This window comes from Equus quagga, chromosome 14, assembly GCF_021613505.1.
Source record: "Equus quagga isolate Etosha38 chromosome 14, UCLA_HA_Equagga_1.0, whole genome shotgun sequence".
Taxonomy (NCBI): Eukaryota; Metazoa; Chordata; class Mammalia; order Perissodactyla; family Equidae; genus Equus; species Equus quagga.
In genome coordinates, this window is record NC_060280.1 from 12,356,089 (window position 1) to 12,366,704 (window position 10,616).

The following is a 10,616-nucleotide window of genomic DNA, read 5'->3' on the forward strand; positions in this document are numbered from 1 at the left end:
AGATGTGGAAGCCAGCAGTCCCAGGTGCAAGGCCATCCTAGCAAGAGGGCTTGCTTCTGTCTCTGGCCCGCCTGGCCCGTGTGCTCCCTGGGGGCCTCCCAGCTGTAGGCTAGGGCACGCAGCCCTGATGGGGCCCTTGGGAGTCTCAGGGCTCAGCTCCTGAGGAGGCCTCAGCTGCACTTCTTCCCAGCAGGCGGACTCGAGAGGCTGCGACTAGAAGGCGGAGCAACCACCTCTTGGGGCCTCTGGCTCTCTCACAGCCCTGGGTGCCGCCACCCTGTAGAGCGTTCAGCCTCTTCCTGAATCTGCAGTCTACACCTCCCCCTCCAAACTCTGGCTGGAAATCTCCCTGGGACCAGACACCCCTACCTGGGTCTCTCCTCCTGGAGCTCAGAGATAGAAACACGAATGAGCTTTGTGCCTTTCCCAGAAACTTCCGGAAGCTGTCCTAGCTGGTCCTCTGGGCCCTGGGAAGCCCTGCCTTCCCACCAAACCTGAAGGGCTCTCATGGAGCCCTGCCTTCTTCGTTCTCTGCCACTTGCAGGAGTGCTGAAGCTCCCCTTCAGGAAGTAGCTTCACTCTATAACACCACCTTCATTTATTCATTCAACAGATATCATGCAGCATCCAGTATGTGCCAGGTACTGGTCTTGGTGTCGGGGATACAGCAATGAACAAAACCAAGGCCCTGCTCTTGTGATGCTTACATTGTAGGGCAGGCTGACAGACAATAAATGGATAAGCAAGGAAGTATATGATGCCAGGAGGTTATAAGTTCTATGAAGAAAAATAAAGCCCGGGAACAAAGTGATGAAGATTATTTCATTGTATGGAGTGGGCAGGGAAGGACTCTCTGGGCTGATTACGTCTGAGCAGAGACCTGAGTGAGGGGAGGGCGGAGGCAGAAATCTGGAGCCAGATAGAGGGAAGAGCATGTGCCAAGATCCTGGGGCAGGATTGTGTGGCAGATTTAAAGTACAGCAAGAGGTTGGTATGTCTGGAGCAGGATGAGCAAGTAGAAGGGTGGTGGGGATGGGGTCCGAAAGGGAGCAAAGGAATTCTATGCTGAGATGGAAAGCCCCTGGAGGGCTTGAGCGGAAGAGAGGAATGTCACTCCCTAACTTATATTTTAACAGGAGCATGCTGGTTACTGGAGAGCGAGCAGGGAGACCAACTAGGAGGCCACGGCAATAATCCAAGTGGGTGGCGCTGGTGGCTTAGATCTGAATGGCGGCAGTGGAGATGATGACAAGTGGTTCAGTTCCAGATATATCTTGAAGATGGAGCCAGCGAGACTTATTCATGATTGGATGTGGGCAGGGAGACAAGAGAGGAGGTGAGGACGACTCCTGGGAGAATGGAGTTGCGGAAGAGCAGGTTTGCAGGGGGCAGATCGAGAGCCCAGGTTGGGGCAAAATTCGAGATGCGTACTCAACATCCAGGTGGAGAGGTCAACGAGGCAGAGGATTTGTGAGGCTCAAGTTCCAGAGGGGACGTCTGGGCATGAGGAAGACCAGTCCACTCAACCTCTCAGACATCTCTCAGGTCTCTGCACCCCCAGAGTCACCATCCTGGACTCAGCTGCCACACTGCTGGCCTGAGACCACAGTGGCCTCCCGGCTGCTCCCTCACATCCACTCTTGCCCCAGTTGACCATTCACTCCACAGCAGCTTGAGTAATCCCTTTAAGATGTAAACGGGATTATACCCTCTGCTGCTTCAGACACCCTAAGAGCTGCTCACTGCGTTTAGAATAAAATCTCATCTTCCTGCCCTGGCCTGGAAGGCCCTGCATGAGCTAGCCTCAGCCCACCTCTGCAATTCAGTCTGGAACCACTGTCCCCTTTGGGCACTCCATTGTAGCCTGACCTCCTCTCCCAACTTCCAATGCTCTGAGGACCGTCCTGCCCTGGAGCCTGGTACTTGCTGTTTATAGGATGTCTGCCGGGCTCTCCCCGCCATTGGCTGCTTTTCACGGATCAGGTCTTGGCTCAAGTGTTGTCTCCTCGGGACATCTCTGCCATCCTCTTGAAGGTAGCTGGGTCGCATCACCCTGCTCATTTCCTCCTTGGCACAGCCACTCTTTAATGATCTTCTTTATTAGTTCGTTCATTGATTGATGTGGCCCCATGAAGGCAGGGACGTGTTGTCCACCATGGCATTTCCAGAAAACATCACAGCAACTGTCACATAGTAAGAACTTGAGAAATGTCAGATGAACAAATGGGTGGCCTCATGCCTTTGACTCTGTCTCTGTATATTTGAACTTCTTGAAATATGTCATTAATGAGGATGATTGTATTTCTTCTAAACTGGACAGTCACATATATGATTAGACACACATGCTGGTCACCCTTGCTCTTCCCAGGCAAGACCCAGGCCCAACTGCCCAGGGCATGAGCCTCTCTGTTAAGCAGTTGCACACGCCTGTTGCAATATCATAATAGGATACTACAGAGAGAAGTGGTGCTTATTATAAGCTTGAATCTTTTCATTTGACTTACACTCACAATGACGAAGGGAATAATTGTTATATTAGTAACTTATACTGAAACAAATAGTCCTCCTTATTGTTCAAACCTCAGCAGAATGCCTGACACCTACTAGACACTCAATAACTATTTGTTGGGTGGATGAATGAATCAAACTCTTGAATCTAAGAGTACCCTGAGATTTCCAGGTGAGCTCTTTAAGCCACTTATCCTTGCAAACCCAGATTCTTCTCAAACCTGAGCAAGCAAAGGGAACACAGAAATAAATTGGATGCTGAGACTTAAATGATTACAACTTTGCTTTTTGTGTTTGTGTTCATAAAAGCCGCCTCAGGGCTGTCATCACGGTGCCTTTACAACAAGTAAATGTTCTATGTTCGAACTTACCAAACACGTTTAAATATTTTATCACTTGTGGCTTAGAAATCTAAACTGCTTTGACAGTTTTAAACCTGCCTCGTAGCTTCATCTTCTGTGGTAATTGGGAAGCACTGTTTTTAAACGCACACACGGTCTGGTGGTACAATGCCACTTCCACACGAGACTTCCAAGCGGACTTTGGTCTTCTATGAGGCTTCTGCTGCTTGAAGCGTTTGGGAATCCCTGGTCCTGCCAACCTCTCCAGACCTCTCCAGACCTGGGACCCCGCCTGCCAGGGGCTGCTCTCCTGGGTGAGCCACCACGTCTTTGGGAGAAGTTTGCCAATACCACCTTCCTGTCTCTGTTGCGGAAAGAGCAGGGAGAGGTGTGTCCATCCTGGGACCTGATGCCTTTTAATCCTGGTGCTGGGCTGGGGACAGAGAGGGAAAATGGAGTCAGGTTTGGAAGCTGAAAGAGTCCAAACTCTTCCATTGCAGAGTTTAGTCAAAGGTGCCCCTCAGGGACGCGGGTGCTCACTTGTTCTGGGAGGGGCCAATGGCAGTGGGCTGAGGGACCTAGCAGGGGGTGCTCCCAGCACCTCTCCCTTCAACTCAGGGCTGAGCAGACTGGGGGCTACATAATCTTGGCCAAGTGCACACCTCACCCAGGCCTCGGCCTCCAGGCTTCACAGTCAGGAGCTCCTTGGGCAGCAGGTGGGAAGGGGGCTCCCTTCTCTTCCACCCTTTCCAGTCCTCTGTCCTCAGCTCCGAGGCCTGCCTGCCCGGGGCTATAAATGGAGAGCCGGCCTCTGGGCAGGAATGCAGGCCTGGCTGGACCCCACAGTGTTGCACCCTGAGGGAGCGGCCAGCCCCAGGGCTCCAGGCAGCCTTTATATCCATATATATAGCCTCTGGAAACCCAATCCAGCCTGCACCTGCCCTGGGCTTCAAGCACCCTGCCCCTGCCCAGGCTGGACCTGTGGCTTCTCCCCACGGCTGGCACAGGCTGCATATCTGGCCAGGGGGTGGGGAGTGCCACAGGGCCAGAGGGTGAAAACATGAGCAGGCCAGGTGGGGCAGGGCCAGCCCCAGGTCCCCTCTCTGTCCCCAGTCTTTCCATCCTGTCCCTGGATCCACCCTGAGCACCCCTCCCCTGTCCCCTGCCAACCTTGTTCCCTGGAAAGGCCTGAAACTGCTGGCCCCCGGGTACAGACCCTGCCCTGGGGCCAGTCTGAGTTGGTCAGGAGGGTATGGACGTGGTCCCAGATTCAGGGCCAGGGTCCCAGAGATTCTCCACAGACACCACACCTCCCGCTCGGGGGTGCTCCCTGGCTTCCCACATGCAAGCAGGGCCTGAGAGTGCAGCAGATGAAATGAGAGTTGGAGAAAGGAGTCCACGTGGAAGGGGAAGGGAACAGGGAGACAACAAATGCCACATATACAGCCTCCTGCCCCCCACTGTGTGCAGGGTGTGCTATGTTGGGGGGCACGTGCACTGTGGGGGTGGATACCCACTGTCTCTGGTCCCCTCCATGATTCATTCACTCATTCAACAAATATTTATGCAGCTCCTGTACTGGGAGTGTGGCAGGGAAGAAAGCAGACAGACGTCCCTGCCTGCGTGAGGCTGACCTCCTAGGAGGCAAGGCCCCCGGTGAGCAAGAAACGTACTAATACGTGTATCACAGGGCATGTTCGAAGGGGAGACGAGCCGTGGAAAATGTCAAAAGCAGAACAGGGTGAGTGGGACTGGGGCGCAGGGCGGGCCTGGTTGCAGAATTAAAGAGAGTGGTCAGGTTGACATGGTGACATTTGAGCAAAGAGGTCAGAGAGGTTTGGGAGTGAGCCACGTGCCCATCTGGGGAAGAGCGTTGCAGGCAGAGGGAACAGATCATTATTGAGCACCTTCTGTAGGACAGTCACCTCTGCCAGGAGCAGAGGATTCTGGGAGGGACAAGACAGGCGTGGCCATTGCTGTTCTAGGCGCCCGTGGCCTGAATGTCTGGTGCCAGGTGGGCTGGGTGAGGGCCGGGGTGGCATGAGATGGGGTTTGAGGATGGCTGAGACAGGGGACTTGTGCCCACTGGGGAGGCGAGGATGAGATGCTTCGGCACACGGACCCACGTGGACAGCGCGTGTGTGCTCAGGGAGAGGGTGGAGGAAGGGGCTGTGCCTGACTGAGCCTGGCGTTGTGTGGGGGACCCCGCGGCCTGTGCAGCTCTCCACCCCGCCTGCCCCGGGCCGTGAGCACCTCTGCCCTGCCTTCCTCCCTCACCACGGCCACTTCTCACCTCCTGAAAGGGCTGAAAGGCCTTCATGGGACTGAAAGGGCCGGCGGGGGACATTCACGGGAGCCCAGACTGTCTGACAGATGCAGGGAGAGCCGAGGCCCAGTTTAAGAACCACCTGATGCCTGGCTTCTGAAAATCCCTAGGAGCTCATCATCCATTCTCCCTCCTTCCAGCTTATTCTTTACGTAATTGAAAACTTTCTGTGCCTCAGAGGCGAGGGCAGGGCTCTCTGAGGGCCCAGATTCCTGGGATCTGAAATGCAAACTCACCGTGGTTGACTAAACAACACAAATAAGGTGACAACAGCTTAATGACTGGAAGTGTTAAGGCTGGCAGGGTTCATGAAGGTGCTAATTATTCTTGCAGCCTAAGGGCATTAGGCTCCTGGGGTGAGGAGAGCTGTTAAAGGAGAGCTTTATATTTAATAGGAAATAACGTTACCAAAGTATGGCCTCTCCTCAAAGAGCACTTTGTCCCTGAGCTAAGATGGCGTGGATGCAGGAGGAGGAAGAAGGCCTCACCAAGTCACCTTCTACTTTATGCAGAGAAGGATTTGTGAAAAGCCAGAGGATGTCCCTGTCTCCTCTGCCTATGACACTCCACAGGGGGTTGTGCCAAGGGTGCAGCGTCTGGGCCCAGGACAGAGCTGACAGGCGCATTTCCTTGGAAGGACTGTTTGCCCCCCCCCCATACCGCCATGTCCCTCCGTGGAATGGCATGGGCATGTGTACTTCATAAACTGTGGACACCTCTCACATTCCGTGTATACCTCACACTCCATAGGGTACACCTCACACAGTGTACACTTCACAGTCTGTGTACACCTCTCATACCATGTCCACCTCACGCTCTGTGGGGTACACCTCACACAGTGTACACTTCACACTCTGTGTATACCTCACATTTCATGTATACCTCACACTGTGTATACCTCACATTCCGTGTACACCTCACACAATGTATACCTCTCACACCATGTACACCTCACACTCTGTGAATACACTCACACTGTGTATACCTCACATTCCATGTACACCTCATACAACGTACAGCCCCCACAGTGTACACCCCACACTCTGTGTACACCTCATACTCTGTGTACACCTCATGCAATGTACACCTCCCACAGTGTAAACCCCACACTCTGTGTATACCTCATACTCTATGTACACCTCTCACTATGTACACCTCACACTATGTACACCTCACATTATGTACACCTCTCACGTAAGTATATCTCACATACAGGACACATCTTCCACACTGTGTACACCTCTCACACCATGTCCACCTCACGCACATTACACATGCTATACGACGTACCCCTCATACTCCATGTATACCTCACACGTGTATATACCTCACCCGCTGTGTACACCTCCCCTACAGAACACGCCTCACACCCCAAGTGCACACCCGCCTGTCCCACACACTCACATTCTATGTCAGGAATGTCTACACCTTGGTCCCAGTGTGAACACTTGCCTCCCCCTGTGTGCTGGGAGCCCTCCACTCCATCCAGAAAGAAGGCACTAAGGGGCATATTGGACTGGCATTCGTGTCTTCTTTGCAGTTTCTGGTTTGAACATTTTAAGCGGGATCTTCCTGCCTAGAGAGGGTCAGGCCTCCATGTCAGGGCTGAGGGAGGAACAGCTCGGGGTTGAGGGGAGAGCTGTGGACAGGGGCCTGGGGATGGGGACGGCTCACAGGACAGGATCCAGTGGGCAGCTGTGGGGGCCTAGGGAGGGGCCTCGGCCCCCAGCCCTCTCCTGGGGCCTCCTTTCTGCCTAATCAGCCCACCTGCCAGCCTGTGGGGCTCCAAGGAGCTGGGATTAAGGCGCACACAGCCGTTGGGCTCCAGGGACAGACACCAGCTGCTACCCCCAGCAGCTGCCCCACCACGCTCCTCGGAGGGGAGGTCGGACGCCTTGGGGAGACCTGATTCTCCCCAAGACCTGCCCATCCTTGACCAGTGGCACCCAGGGCAGGAGTTTCCTGGTAGAGAGATGGAGGGCAAGGGCCTCATGACCGGTACCCAGGCTGTCCAGGGCAACCGTCATCTGCCTCTGCCCTATATCCTGTCCTGCCACCACCATGAAGGCTTCCCAGATTGCTACTTCCCTCCTGGTTTGGGAAAGTGATTTATGGCCCACATGCCCCAACAGGCCAACCTTCCCTCCACGCCTGAGTGTTCCTTAAGTACTCACTCTGTTCCCAGGCTTCAAGCTAGGCCCTGCAGCAGGATCTAGGGATGGTTCAGGCAGGGCCCTGGCCTCTGAGAGCTCCACCTAGTGGGGAGACGGAGACCCTTGAATGAATAATCAACACCCTGTGGGAGCACCCAGAGGCGGCAGGGAACTCTCCTGTGGATACCCTAGAAGACCCCCTCAGGGAGGATGTATGGTGTCCTTCTTCTTGGGTATCGAAGGATGACTGGGACTGCCCACCCGGAGAACCAGAGGGAAAGGCATTCTAGGCTTAGGGAACAGCATAAGTGAGGGCCAGAAGGTGTGACAACATGCCATAGGATGTTCCCGTGCGGCTGACACTGTGTCTGGGGTTTCTTTGGCCGTTTGGGACCTGCTGCCTTAGACGCCCCCCGAGGGGTAAACGGCTCTGTCTGAGGTGAAGCCCACTAGTTTTCGAAGCAAGACAACAGGTTAAGTCAAGGGTGGAAGGTGATGTGAGGAGGGATTGTGGGGAAGGACGGCCCCCATGTACAGTGGAGAGAGCCTGGACTGAGGCCAAGGACCAGGGTCTTCACTGTGCTGGCTGTGTGCTGCCCTGGGGTCCTCCCTGAGCCCCTCCGAGCCCCTTCCTGCGTCTCACTTTCCCCACATGCAGGATGGAGGCATTGGACTCCTAGCTCCACTCACACTCAGGAAGGGGTCTGGCCAGGGTCCCTGCTTCTCCCTGGCCTTCCAGCTCCCTCTTGGGCCTCCCTTCTCAGCATGGAGACTAGAGGCCTGTACTTTGACCTGCACCCCTGGCCCGGCCTGGCACGGGGCCGGCGGTGGGTGAAGCAGTAGCCTGAGTGAGGCCGGGGCTCAGATGAGATGCAGAAGGCTGTTCCTCAGACTGGAGAGGCAGTTAACTTGAAGGTCCCCACCCGAGGAGCGCCAGGGGACTAGGAATGTCATAGACGTTGGCTTCACCTGAAGATGCAACACAGCCTCTCTCAGAACTTGGCCGTGGAGAACATCGTGCTGATCTTGCCTGACACAGAGACTGGGTCACTGGTGCCTGGGCCTGTGTTCCCAGGTGTCTCCGCTGGACTTAGGGGTCAGATTGACCTGGACTCGAATGCTGGCTCTGCCCCTTCCTACCTCGGGTAAGTCACTTCCCCTCTCTGTCTCGCTTTTCCCAGCTGTAAAGTATGACTTGTCCTAACACCCATCTAGAAGGATTGCAAGGGTTATACGCCAAGGCACACAGCATGCGTGTGTGGAGCCCCTCTCGTGGCACACAGTAGGAGCCTTGGGACTTGCCTGGCTTGCTCTCCCTTTGGACAGAAGCTAGGAGCAAGCAATGGATGGGGTGGGGCTGAGGCAGTGGGGGAGCCCAGCCTGTCTATTCTGGGCTCCGGACTTCTTGGAACTGGGGCCATGGTGGGGTGTGGGGTGGCTGGAAGTGTGGGTAACCATGCAGCCTGTGAAGTATTGTCTGCAGCAGCAGGAGTCACCGCCTCCACTGTGCGCACGGGCAGCCTGCCAGTCGCCCCCAAACAAAGCTTGGCCCGGGGGAGCAGAGCGGGCTGATGACAGATGCAGAGAGGCTGGTGCAGGCAGGGCCAGGGGCTGGGGGCTGGGAGAGGCCCGAGGACGCAGCTCTGTGGAAGGCACCCCCAGAGAGGGCTGAGGCCCAGCAGAGTCCACATCTCAGTGGCCAGCCAGTGTGCCCTGCCTGCCCCAACACACGTGACAATGTTTATGTCCATTGAACAGTGTAGGAATCTGAGGCCCAGGGTTCCAAGCAGCCTGCCCAGGACTCTCGGAGGCTTGGCCATGGAGGCTCTGGGGCAGGCAGGCTGGTCTCTTGGCTCTACATACCTGGCCAGCTCCAGGAAGCCCAGACCTCAGAGACAGGGGAACGGACTTGACAGCTTCTTGAGGCCCCTTTATGCCCAGGATTCTCTGGATGAATAAGGATGAACTTGCCCCGCCTCATGCCCTTGAAGCAGGCACATCCCCACCTGTGGAAAACAAAGGGAAATGCAGCGTCCCCAGGGGCTGGCACTGATTTGGTTTCTCTAAGGTCAAGAGGTGACTACCTCTGCCCTGACATACGACCTCTGACGCGTCTGGTTCCAGGGCCTTGGGTCTCACTGTCCTTCCTTAGCTACTTTGGGATGGGGGCTCAGAGTGGGCTTGTCCAGGAACTAGAGGGAGACAGGGGAGGTGGGCAGAACCGGAGGAGAAAGACATGTGGTCTGGGGGCCTTGCTGGGTCCATCAAATCTGCTCCTGTCCCTTCAGCCCCTCCCCTGCCTCTTTTTCCTTTCCCAGCCAAGCCTCCGTTTTCACTCTTATGAAGAATTTCAAACATAGAAATAGACACAATAGCATAATGACCCCGTTACCAGCTCTGACCACCATTAATTAACCCATGTCCAAACCTGATCTAGGAACGCCCCACTCACTTCCTCTCCTCCTGTTTTGTTGAAACAAATTTCAGACATTATATCATTTCACTTGTATATATTTGATTACGTGTCTCTAGAAGATAAGAACTTTTTTGACATAAGTACAACCCAATTGTACAGTAATTCCTTACACCAGCAAATATGCAATCAGTAATTGAATTTCCAATGATCTCATAAATGGTTTTGTTTGCTTGAATCAGGATTCAAACAGAGCCTACATACTGTGATTAGTTAATCTGTCTTTTTTTTTTTTTTTTTTAAAGATTTTATTATTTCCTTTTTCTCCCCTAAGCCCCCCAGTACATAGTTGTATATTCTTCGTTGTGGGTTCTTCTAGTTGTGGCATGTGGGACGTTGCCTCAGCGTGGTCTGATGAGCAGTGCCATGTCCGCACCCAGGATTCGAACCAACGAAACACTGGGCTGCCTGCAGCGCAGCGCGCGAACTGAACCACTCGGCCACGGGGCCAGCCCCTAGTTAATCTGTCTTTTAAGTCTCTTTACAGCTCTTCTATATCTTTTTTCCTTTGCAATTTATATATTGAAAAAAACTGGATTGTTTGTCCTGCAGAGTTTCTTACAGTCTGGAGATTTCCAATCGCATCTCTATGGTGTGCGGGTTTTTTCACACATTCTTTTTTACATGCTGATATAATTTTTAGCTGGAAATATGGCCACCTGGCAGAAGACTACATTTCCCAGATTCCCTTGCAGCTAGCCATAGCCATGTGAGTACATTCTAGCCAACGGGGTGTGAGTGGAAGTTATTTGCATGCAGCTTCTTGGTTAGATTTCTATTCTGCTTCCCCCCCCCCCCCCCCCCCCCCCGTTGGT

The 10,616-nt window shown here is 54.1% G+C and overlaps 1 long non-coding RNA gene across 1 annotated transcript; it reads right to left on the bottom strand.

Annotated features, from left to right (window-relative positions):
* Nucleotides 1-3,043: 3,043 nt before the first annotated feature.
* LOC124225774 (uncharacterized) lies at nt 3,044-9,298 on the bottom strand. The gene is made up of 3 exons (XR_006885095.1): nt 9,192-9,298; nt 7,350-7,430; nt 3,044-3,282 (listed from the first exon to the last, which is right to left on the bottom strand). It is a non-coding gene; the product is annotated as an uncharacterized LOC124225774 (long non-coding RNA).
* Nucleotides 9,299-10,616: the final 1,318 nt, after the last annotated feature.